Source organism: Bombus huntii, chromosome 9 (assembly GCF_024542735.1).
Source record: "Bombus huntii isolate Logan2020A chromosome 9, iyBomHunt1.1, whole genome shotgun sequence".
In the NCBI taxonomy this organism is placed as follows: domain Eukaryota; kingdom Metazoa; phylum Arthropoda; class Insecta; order Hymenoptera; family Apidae; genus Bombus; species Bombus huntii.
In genome coordinates this window covers 4,579,568-4,591,954 of record NC_066246.1, presented here as the reverse complement: position 1 = coordinate 4,591,954, position 12,387 = coordinate 4,579,568, and the positions used below count along the sequence as shown (strand labels likewise).

At 48.3% G+C, this 12,387-nt stretch overlaps 1 protein-coding gene across 1 annotated transcript in view; it reads right to left on the bottom strand.

The window, feature by feature from the left end:
- Nucleotides 1–12,387, bottom strand: part of LOC126869553 (cadherin-related tumor suppressor) — a 69,776-nt gene that overhangs the window by 46,482 nt on the left and 10,907 nt on the right. The gene's annotated exons all lie outside the window — the stretch shown is intronic.

Genomic DNA, 12,387 nt, shown 5'->3' with positions numbered 1-12,387 from the left:
CTACACCCCCTATTGCCAGCCAGCCAGCCAGCCAGCCAGCCACTTGGAGCCGAGTCGACGAGGAAACGATATACTCGACGCCCTTGCAAGCCATCCTATTAGAAAATCTCTCGGCCTGGTTATTCTATCTGTCTATTCCGCATTATTTTTCATGCCTGTGCTCGTGCAGGAAGCACGATCGTGTTTTCGAATCGTTGAACCCACGTACTGGTAGCCGAGTAGAGAAGGATGCAACAAAGGATCAGATCGACCGAACATCCTACTTTTCCTTCCCTTTCTTTCTCTCTTGTCTTTCTTTTTTTTCTTTTTTTAACCATGATCATCTATTAGCTACAGTCACTAGGATTATCTTACCACTGGCGCGATTAATATTTCACCGCGAAAGAGATTCGAATCTATTTTATTCGTCGAAACGAGAGGGTGGCAAATGGGAGGAAAATTACGACTAAATTAAGGATAAATTAAAGCCGAGAGACGAGGCTGAATTTCGTTAACTGCGTTATTATACGCATCGACGGCAACGTAAAAACACGACGACCCGGTCCCACAGATTACCGTAGCTCAGCGTTATCTGGTTTTAACGAATTTCTGGAAGAGTATTCGGTTGTCCGGCAGGCTTAAAATGTTGCGGCTCCGTGTGTCTGGACCGCTGATTGTGTCCGTCGTTATCTTTACGCGCGCGCCCTATCCACGATTGGAAGCATCCCGTGACAATTGCTCGCGGTGTGTACGTACGCGCGTACCAACAGAGAGAATCGTTATGTACGCGGCGAACGACCGAACCAACGACGACACGCATTCCACGGATATTTTTCATAATTCCCTCGCGGCGTGATGCATTCGTAAATCCAATGTAATTCTTCCGCGACAGCGAATTAAACTCGCCGCCGTACAGATGATTCAGACACTCTGGATCTTTCTCCTTCTCCCTCTTCGTTTTCCATCTCGGTCGATGGTAAACCAACGCCGACCTCTCTCGCATCGAGATCTTTCTCTATCACCGTGGATTACGGTTATACCACTCTCGGACGAGCATCTTGGGTGGTAACCGATAAATTTTCATAGGCTCTGGCCGAAATCGTACGTACGATTGTGACGTACGGTGCAGTCGCGGGCGAACAGCCTCATTTGAATACAATGCGATTCGAATATCCATCTTCGCGCGTTCTCTCAGCCGCGAAATTCCGTGTCTTTTCCTCTAAGCCACCGGTTATCCTGCCGTCGCATCGGGGACATCGATGCCCCGGAAATTTCGGGCGCGACGTGCCTCCATCAAGTCGCTGGGACGTGGTCGGGACGAGACGCCTTCCTATTCGGTGGAATCGAATCGAAGGTGGTTTCGAGATGAGTCGACGCCGATTTCCGAGAAAATCGTGTCACGGTAACACCGCGGGCATCGCGTACGATTTCGCGATAACCCAAACGCCGTAAAGTTGCTCGAACCAGCGAACTTTGCTCGTGGATCGCGCAGATTTTTACTCGAATTTTCGTACGGCCGAAGCGTTTGAAAAGCTTCGAGGTATAAGAGGAGAGGCTCGAATTGCCGTGGCTCGCAGCAAGGGGCGGGAGGGCAGGCTTTCGTAAGAGAAAGAGGGACAGAGATCTGAAGAGAAAAGAGAGGCCGTCACGCGCGGCGGCACGGGAGGGGGGCCCAAATAATATTTCAAAATTAATGTCATGCGGGGCCTTGCAAAGGGGTCCGGTGGGTTCCGCACCACCTTTCTGCATAAGATAAGGACCCGTTGGCCACCGCGCGAGAGAAAGAGCAGCCTTGCCGAGGGAACGAGCCAACGTGACCACTCTGCGAGCTGGCCAAGTGGGGATGGATATATGTCTATGGAATGAAAGAGCCCTGAACGAAGGAACGAGCGAGCGAGCGCGCGATTCGCACGCAGCAGAGAAGGACGACGCTCTACGTAGGTACGAAACGAGAGGAAGAAGAGGCGCCGAAGAAGAGGAGCAGGACGACGGCGACGAAGAAGCGGAGGAAGAGAGGTGAAAGGTAGGGAGAAGAGAAAATACAAGGAGAGAGAGCAAACAAACCAGCGAGGAAACGGAGAAAGAAGCGCCAAGAGGGAGGGACGAGCAGAGTGTAAGAGAGTGTAGAAAAGAAAGAGAGAGGGAAGGGAAAGTGTGAGGGTAGCAGAAGGAGATGGTAAGAATGCGTGAGGAAGAATGTAAGAAGTGAGTAAGAGCATCGTTGCCGGTGTACGATGAAGGGAGCGCGGCAGCCGTGTAAAACGAAGAAAGAGAGGAGATTGCGAGAGGACGAGAGACGAGAGAGTGGACGAGATGAAAAGGACGAGCAGGAAGAGACCGCGGAGCGTGTAAGATGGAGAATAACAGTGAGTAAGCGTGTAGAAAGGAGCGAGAAGAGAAGGATAAACGTAGAGACAGCGGCGGCGATGACGACGACGACGACGACGACGACGACGACGACGACGACGAGGAGGCTGACGACAGCGACGACCGGCAAAAGGAGAGAGTAGTATTCTGCGTGCAAGGTAGACTAATACCGTAGACGTAGCAGCCTGCATGGTAGTAAGAGGAGGACGAAGGAGGATAACGCGCGACTCTGACCTAGGAAGGAGAAAGAAGAGAAGAGAAGAGGCTCGACCCCGCTGAAGAAGAAGAGGCTCCAACGAAGGAGACAAACGAGACTCCTCCGGAGAGTCCTCCGAAGAATCTAAACTCTCGGGGTTAACGCGTCTCTTTGCCTGTCTTTGCACTTTTTGTTAGCCTCGCTACTACTCCTTCCCTTTCCTCTCCCCTCCCCCCTTCCTTTCGTCATCTTTCTTCTCGAAACATTCTTCTTCTTTTATACTGTCTCGGTGCTTCACCATCGGCGTCTTCGTCTTCTCACGATCTTCTCTCGCCGTTCTCTTTTAATTCCAACGAACGTTGCCTCCGATCGAACAGAAACCCAGTACCGGCCGATCGTCAGGAAAAATCGGATTTCCTTTGCGCTTAAGCCTTCCTTCCCTTCTTTCTTCCCCTACGCTAGTTCTTTCTTCTTTTGCCCGCTACCTCGCACCCGTCCTTCCCTCCCCTTCTCCCTCTTCCTCTATCTCTCTCATCGGTTCTCTTCTTCGTCCTTTCTATCGGTCGAATAGTTACATTCCTGATACGTATCGTACACATACGCGAGGCGCAGCAGCAAACGAAGAGAAGGCGCGCGCGCGCGCACACGCGCGTCTTTCTTTCTCCTTTCTCCCGTAGCTTCGCTAACGCTAATTCACGCTGACGTCTCCGTGCACCGAATAAATCGACGGACAGATGACTGTTAGTTCTCTTAGGTAGGATGATACGAGCAACGAAAGCGAATGCCCGATTATCGGCTCTCGAATCTTCAGAAAATCTCTCGCGGCATAATTGTGCGCGCTTAATTAACCTTCTATTAACATACGGGGCTCCGTTTCGCGGTAATTATCTCGATTAATCTGTTGCTTAATTATTTTGTACAATTGGCTGGTCGTTAAGCAACAAGACGGATCCCAACGTGTTTCGTTCGCCATTAATATCCGTACGAAGGAAATCGCGCGGCTATCGTGGCCGATCGGGTGTTTTCAAACTCGTAAGGCGATATCGATTCACCGAAAACACAAGGCAAACACGGTGGTAGTCGACGAGATGATTAATCGACGATTCGTAGTATTCGAAGAAAGCGGAAAGAGAAGAAAGAACGTCGCGATACGAAGGGGTTTGACAGATGAAATTGCTTGGGAGTCCGGTAGACGTGTAGAGATTCGTGTTCCTTGTTCGAGTGTTTGTCTAGGGGACCTAAATAAATGTAAATCAAGCGCGGTAATCTCAAGGAGAAGCTTCACGGCGGGCCACGGGAGACCAAATCTACCGATGCTATGCATCATTCGATTTTACGTTTAGGCGACGCGTGTTCCTGCGAGCCACTCGAGACAGACGTTCAACCTTTTCACTACCTGCTCCTTTTAAACGTAGAGGCCCAGCCACCAAAACTAGCCTGCCAAGCCTTTTCGATCGATTTATTCCACTCATCGCCTATAACTTTCGATAAGAATATACACCGAGTGGTCGTATTTTCCTCTCCAGGCGAAGTCACGCGGCTTATTTGGTCGAAACGACGAGAAAACGAAACGTTTGCGTCGTCTGGTTCGTCTCGATTGACTGCGGAGATTCGCGACACGTGCACGCACGACGTACCCTACTCGCGTATAATTTATTATTACGTAAGCGAAAATACCTGATCGATATTTCAGTCGCCATCCGATGTAATTACGCGAACAGGGAAGAGAAAGAAGGTTTACGGTCGATAAACAAATAGCAGCTGTGCGACGAAATCGGCTTGAAACGATCGTCCGCGCCAGGTTCCAACGACGGTCGTCGCGTCTCTCGCTTCCCGCGAGCTTCCAGTCAACTTTTTCGTCCAGCCGGTGAATAATCGAAGACCAACCGACGAACGCGTGTCTGTAAATGCTCGTTTTGTTCTGCTTTATAACCGGTGAAAAAATTCGTCAGAATAATGGGCAAGCCTGTAACGTGATGTAACGTGTTTACGTTTAGCCGGACCGATTTCTGAGTCACGATGACGACGGAAATCTTCGGACGACACCGTTGAAAGAATGCGTTGTTTGCGACCAAACGAATTAAAACATGGAAGGAGAAAGGGGCAGGGTCCCGATCGTCGAACTTTTAAGAAGACCGATAAAAAGACGGCGCTGTAGGATAAGTGAAAAGTACAAAAAGGGGCTGCATCGATGGTGAGAGTCGGTTAATGGACGTTCGATCTTACGATAAACACGAACGTGTTTTTCCGCTTGCGTTTCAGAAGAACGTGGAAACTCGGAAGAAGAAGAAGAAAAGAAGAAGAAAAAACGATAAAAAAAGAAAGAAATGGAAGATGGTGACGGGGCGAACAAGCACGCGGACGATCGAGTGGAACGCAGACCGAACTCGATACGGCAGAAGTAGAAGCAAAGTAGAAGCACCGGTGGCAGCAACAGCGGTACAGGTTCCACCGAGTGGTTAGTCGTCGTGGGTAAGAGCGTGAGTCGGGCCGAAAACGCTGGAATCGTATCTGACGGTCATTAGCGAGCGCGCGCTTCTGAACCGCGAGATAAAAACCAGAGGACCAACCAAGTAGTATTTTACCGGGGACATAGTTCCCAGGAATGATCACTATGCGAAGGTCAACCGATTATGAAAAGATAGCGTTCGTGGAATCGTTCTTCCCTTGTTCTTCGCTTCTCCGTTTTCCCCCGAATTCCATCGACGATTTATACTTTCGCACGCCAACGTCGATAAATCCTTTTTAATCGTAGCTTCTTGATTTATAGGAAATATCCGATATCGAGGTTGCACGATTAAGCTGAAATATCGTTGTTCGCGTGCCCGGGATTTCCAAGGCCGAAACGACGATCGAGAAACATCGGAAAAATATGGAATTCGAAGGATATCGAACGACCACTAAACGCAAGGGGCAATATTCCCTTATCGCGGTGAATATGGCAATAAAAACGAAGGAAACGTCCTGAAAGGGTTAATTTCTTTTTTCGCAACTTTGTTCCGCGAAACATTCGCACAGCATTAAAAGTGTTTACACGCGGAACATTTAGATAACTTCATTTGCCACTTACGCTTCTACTTTACGTTACGTTCCGGTATAAATTTCGCGTTGAGTATCGTTTAAAAATTTCCGTCGAATTTCGAGCGGCGTTTTCGATGCAAGCGGAGAGGCCAATGGGACGGACATATCGTGGAACGCGTTATTTCTGGACGCGTTTACGAGTGATGAAAGAACAGAAGAGGGCAGACGGTGAAACGTCTCGAAAGCGCAACAAGCCCTTAATGATGTCATAATTGAATAATGCCCATAATCTTCCGTGGATCTGACTTTTTGCCGTTTTCTTGCCGTCGCTTTTCGTCGATCGCTTTAAATTGAAGCAGTTACACACGTAAATACGTCGGATAAAAAGATGCTGCCGCCTCGTAAAAACGTCGATCATAGTAACGAGTATTAATTTGTAACGCGTATCCACAAATTGATCGATTCTTTCCGCATCGGCTCGTCTTTCCACGCTTATTTGCAAATACTCGCCTAGAATCGTCGTTAAAGTCTGTTTTCGTCGGTCCAGCGTCCAACGTTTACCAACTTAACAACCGTGTAACTCGAGTGTAACGAACGAGATACGTCCGTATGGAGGTAAAAAAGAAAACGAACAGCAAAAGAAAAACAAGAAAAGAAGGTAAGAATTAGAGGAAACGTCGAGCCAAGCCATGGACATCGATAGGAGGCAAAGTAAACGAAGGGACAAAAGAGGCTCATTAAGCCCTAAGGTAGATAAATCCGAGATCGGTGATCAAAATCCATAAAGCGTGAAGAAAGACAGAGAGAGAGAGAGAAAGAGAGAGAGAGATAAAAAGAGAGGAGAGTGAATGGGGTGGAGGTAGGAGAAGGTAGATTTCATGCAAAGGATACCAGTGAAATTATATGGCGAGAATACCTGGTTTTCGAGTGCTCGTGTCAAATGTCCAGGACATTGGGAAAGCAGGTAAAGATTAGGAGGAACAACAATGCGCGCGCCCAATGGCCCTGCATTGGGAAGGCGAACGACAAACGGCGGACGGTGAACGAGTGGCAGCAGAAGTGTATAAGTCCTTTAAAGGATTCGACTATGCTGGTGGAAGAGAGCGAGAATCGAAGATGACGGAGAGGCAGAGAAAGACAGAACGGAACGCAGAGATCGAGAAGATATCCCCACGGGGCACGGGACGATCATCCATGGGATAAACGGTATGCGGTTCTGGAATTTCGTCCTTTTTGTGCGACCGGTGATTTCAATAGACGAATCTCGAGACCGGCATAGGTTCCTGCTGCGCGTATTCTACGGTGACATTTTCAGAAGACTAACAAGAATAATATTTCAATGGGGGTTCTGTTGTGCGTTTGGTCTGCTCACTGCGACGCGCACAGGAATATTGTTGCATCTTCGCCGCAGAATCTTACCGACGCGTATATCTAGAGAAAATATATCGACGCTAAAAGAGCCACGTTCGAATCTTTAACGTCTATATCGATAGCGAGGAAAGATAAAATCCTGTACGACCTCCCCGTCACGCTTCGCTTCCTCTCTTCTTTTTCTTCTTCTTCTTCTTCTTCTTCTTCTCTTTTTTCTTCTCTCCTTTTTTTTTTTTTTTTTTTTTAATCGATCTACAGCCCATCCTCGGCAACTTTAGGTAATTCTTTCTCTCGCTCTCTGCGCGTACGACCGAGATCGATACGCCGACTTTCGTTCAAATGTGCAAGTTCATCCAGTATCATATCTTTTGAAATATCGTTCGGCGTAGTAGGAATGCGCGCGCGGGCGGAACGAAGCTTAAATCTCCCTCGTTAAGTAACGCTGCCATTCCTTTTCTCTTTCTCTTTACCTTCCTTTCTCCTCCTCCGTACACCGGCCACCGCCCGCCTTTAAATTGTCTCGTTTCTCCTACCCCGTTGCCGCCTCTCCTCTTTCTCTTCGTTCTTACTTTTTCCGCGGCTAATTTCCTTATCTCGCGGCCACGGATTTTCGTTCCTGTGATTCGATCAACGACGGGCATCCGTTCGTCCGTGGTTTCCGCGCCACGTTTCGTCCGAGGAATCTTTTCGCAACGAGAATACGTACGATACGGAGCCTAGTAGAGAGAAGAGAGAAACGCACGGGGATGAATTTTGCGAGCGAAGGTGAGCGAGACTCGCTACAGAGAAACGATTTTAGAGCTTTCGTGTTCGCAATTCCTCACGCCCACAGATTTGATTTCTCCGTCCGCGTCGTTTCGTTCCGATTCTTCTTCGCGCTACGCCTTCTAAAGAAGACGTTGAAAAATGAACAGGATGACGATTGTGATTACGAGGGGACGGACAACAGCAACGAAGCGAGAACGAAGATGATGATGATGAGCAAGTAGAAGATTAGCGTAGCATTAAAGGTGCCATCCCGATTTCCTTTATTTCGTGCCCCGTGAAGATCCACCGGCCGACGAATGAACGCGACGAACTTTATAAATGCACCCTTGTAAATCATTTTCTCTGCTCCTTTCGCAGCTCCGCGCCTCTTAATGGCGCAAGCTTTTAATTTCAATAACTTACGGTTAACGCGTCGCAAAAAGGAAAAAGAAAAAGAAAAAAAGAAGAAAAAGGAATATATATCAAACCTATAGAAAAATATAGAAACAATAAAACGAATCGACGACCGGATTGGATCCTCGTTTCGATCGTGACAAAGTTTACGGGAATTCGCGTTACGTAAAGCTCACCGGATCGGGGTTGATTATTTCCCTGTGAAACCTAATGGGAGGGGAAACATCGTGAAATGGTCGCGGGATACCGTTGTTAACCACAGAATGCACAGCGAGGCATCGCTCGATCGGCGGTTTTCATGTAGCGGACCTTTTTTTTGCGAGGCTACCGGCTAGACTTTGTTGCTGCAACGGTACAGGCGCAACGTCCAGGCGAGCAAAAAAAAAAGCAGAAAAAACAGAGAAAATAATGATGATGAGCGAGCAGGGTATTAACGTAGACCTTTCCCCTTTGGAGCAGCTTTCCCGTAGATCGTTCCGCGGGGTTAAAAATTCTCTGCTGCGACTTAAATGGATAGCGTATCGTGTCACGACAATTTCTCCGTCCGACAGACGGCAGAAACGACGAATGGAAAATTAATTCGTAAGTAGAGAGTACGGTTTCGCGTTTAGCGGCATAAACTGTATCGAGCAGCGGGACGACAGACACGGAAATCACGATCGCCAGGCATTGGATAAGTGCATTTGATAATAACACGTCGTACGATGATTGGAACGATTCGCTGTCGTCGAATGACGAGAAAAGAAAAAGAAAAGTAGAAGAAATGGGATCATCGAAATGCATAAACGACGTACTTGCATGGAGATTACATGAAAAGAAGAAGGAAAGTTGCGGGAGACTACTTTCGTTTGCGAGTACCCGTTTTGTTACGTAGATAGAATATCGAGGAAGCTCTTTCAAACACATTTTCTTTCCCTTTTTGTTTTTTCCCATATCGACCTCTCCGGAGAATAGTCGAATCTTTATCGAGCAACATCTTTCCACTACTCGGCCGGTTGGTATCGATAAACTAATCATACGATTCGCAGTAGAAGAGACGGCGAATCTAATCGCGGCCTTCATCTCACCTTTGTGCGAATTAATTTCAACGGTACGCTATCTGGCGAAGATGGCGAGATAGTCGATTGTGAATGGTCACGCGTTCCGCGTACGATATACGGATAGCGATTTACTTTGTAGAGAGGTTTCGGCCGGAGCTGGTTCCGCGTTTGCGGAAGTCGAACGGAATTCGAACGATCATCGATGAAATATTAAATACAGAGGGTCGAAAAAGTGGCTCGCAGTTCGCCGTTCCAAATCCTTAATACGGCAATAACGATTTAACCGCTGGTATCGCTATATACGTTATTACGCGGCCATATTTCAGAAAGGACGAAAACGTCGGCGTAGTTAATTGACGGTTTATCGCGGCTAAACGAGCGCTATTAATCGGACACCGACATAATTATCATCGACTATTATTAAATTCTCTGGGCCCGTTGGCGCGCGTTCACTCGGCCGTACACGACCGGTATGCTACGCGCGCCAGCGAACTCACGCTTTACTCCAGATATATTTATCTAACGTGGCAAGAGAAGGAGGAAGAAGAAAACGAAATAAAAGGAAAAAGAAAAAAGGACGAAGGAAACATTACGCCTACATTTCGCACGAGCTCTCTGGACCCACCCATTGGCGCGCGAACGTGTGTGGGTTTGCCGTTCCGTGGCTCGCGCGCCCATACATCAAGATCACGTTAAAGCCACTTTCTTAAATCAAACGGCGTGCTACTTACTTTATTTATCCGTGTTTCCCTCGTTTTGTCGCCCGGGGATTATCGTATTCCCGTTGAAATCGCAACTTTTCGACTCGATGGCGACCCATTGTCAACGATCCCCGCTGCCCGAGACGACCCTTTTTATTCGACGACTCTATCGGGGCACGCCGGCTATTACTCCATGCTATTATTATCCGTTCCAACTTTCTAATATTAGATACAAACGATATTTCACGTAGGACGAATGGAAGTGGAAAGTTTCGATTAACGAGCCGGCCGTGGCACGCTCTCCTTCGAAGATTTAAGGGGTTTAAGTAGATCGTGATCGATGATAAGTCGGAAAAAGAATCTCAAATCGAGAGCATAATATCGATAGCGCGAACCACCGTCGGTTGAAACTATCGTGAGACGGCTGGCTCGCGACCCAGGCTAATTTACTTGGCCGTATTACTTAACGTTAATTGTTTTCATATCGTTAGTCGTTTCTTAAACAGATACGGTACGTTCGTAATTATCACGGCACTCGCGTTAATAACACTGTATTACGAATACGAGTTACCAAAGGTAAGTTTAATATCGGTAATTAGGTCCGTTAACATCGCGATCCTAACGAAGGAAATTGAATAATACTCACGCTGAGGCGCGCGTTCCTACCAACGATCGAGTCCACCACCCGCTTCGCTCTTTTTTCTTTCACCTTGAAACGCCTCGGTTCCTGGTGTGTACATAGGGCGACCGCGCTAATGAAATTCGTCAACGAGGCGATCGTGAACGAACTATCGGAACGTCATCGTCGACCACCAACTTTTCGAATCAACGGAAGACAGCGGGTGAAAGTTAAAGGCCGATGGCCCTGTTAATTTTTCCCCTGGAAACTCTACTACGGACTCGCCTTGTCCGACATGCAAATCGAATTACCCCGGTCGAGGAATGTTCTAATTGACCGGGCGCGGTAAGGTTTGACAAAAATGCCAGGCGATCCGAGACGACATCGGCTACGAATATGTCTCCGCTTTCATCCCCGTGCACCCGGTGCAAAAAACCGATGATACGAAGTCGATGGCCGAACGAAGAAAAAGAACCGCCGGGCCCTGTTGCAAAGGTTGCGCGCACCGAGGTACCGCGCGCAGAGAAATCAGCAGAGAAACCAACAGAGAAACGAACGGAGAAAGGGAAAGGGTAAAAGAAAGATGAGGGGCAAAGACGTAGGAAGAAAGGGAGAGAACAGAGAAAACAAGAGAGAGAGAGAGAGAGAAGGAGGAGGAGTGGCGAAAAGAAAGAGAAAGGAGCAGAGCCGAAGAGAAGAGAGAACAAAAGTCGGGTCTGGAACAAAAACGTCCGAACTGTAGTCGGTTCCCGAAGAGAGTCACAGATCCCACAGCGAGCGATAAAGGTAGGGTCAAACGAAACGACGAAGACGGGGACAGACGAAAGAAACGAAAGATAGGAAGAAGCAGGGCCCGAAACTGGGAGCACACTCCTCCAGGGGGAGGAGGGCCAGGCAAGCCATAGGGAGAGATCAGGGTGGGAGAGAGAATCTTCAGAAATGAAGCAGCAGCAACAACCAGCAGCAGTCGCACCGGGGGTAAAGATGGACCGACTTTTACCTACGTCCGGCTGTTTGTATGCGTTCACCCGAGATCAAGTTTTTCTCGAGTTCTGAACCTCCGGCAGCGAGCCAGCCAGCAGCACCAGCAGCTCCGACTCGAATCCAACTTGATTTCCTGGCACGCGGTTCATCTTGTCGTTTATTCTCTCCCACTCTTTGGTCGCGCGTCTTTCTAGCTCGTTCTCGTCGTCTTTGTCCCTCTTTTCGTCCTTTCGCTTTTGCTGGATCATCCCCGCTATGGACGTGTGCGTGACTACGTGTATATAACCGCATACACACGCACACACACGTACCTACGCTATATGGATATCGCGAAGATAGTCGACGATAGTGCTGGAACGAGGGATGGTCCCGCGCTGTGGAACACGTGCCCTTTTCCAAAACGAACAACTATCCTATTCCCCTTGTCGCCCACTGGTTGCCTTTTAGTTGGGAATTATACACGGTGTCGCGTAACCGCCTAACCACCACCAGAAATTCTACGGCTAATTTTCGGTGAGAAATGTCCTATCGGAAGAGGACGGTCCAGCCGCCGCCTCTTGCAAATTCGACGACCGTGAATTCCTCAATTCGGAAACGATTCGAAGGAAAGTGGCCCCGCGCAGTCACGGCCGTTTCGTTTTTCCACGCTCGCGTATTTCGCGTAATACCCGATCGCAAAGGCTAATAGCTCGAGGGAAGAACGTAAGTACGTACATAGTCGATATCGATTTCTCCTACCATCTCGCGATTAATCCGATCTGTTCTCTCGAGCCGCTATTACGGTCGTCTCCCTCCTCCTCATTCCTCCCTTCTCGCTCATTCTCGACGACGTATTGTTTTCGACGATACTCTCGTCTTGCAGATTCTTAGCCGCGACTCTCCATCGTTGACCCTAATTACGTTAAGATCATTCTCTTACGTAACGCGATTCCCAAGCAGACGAATCGC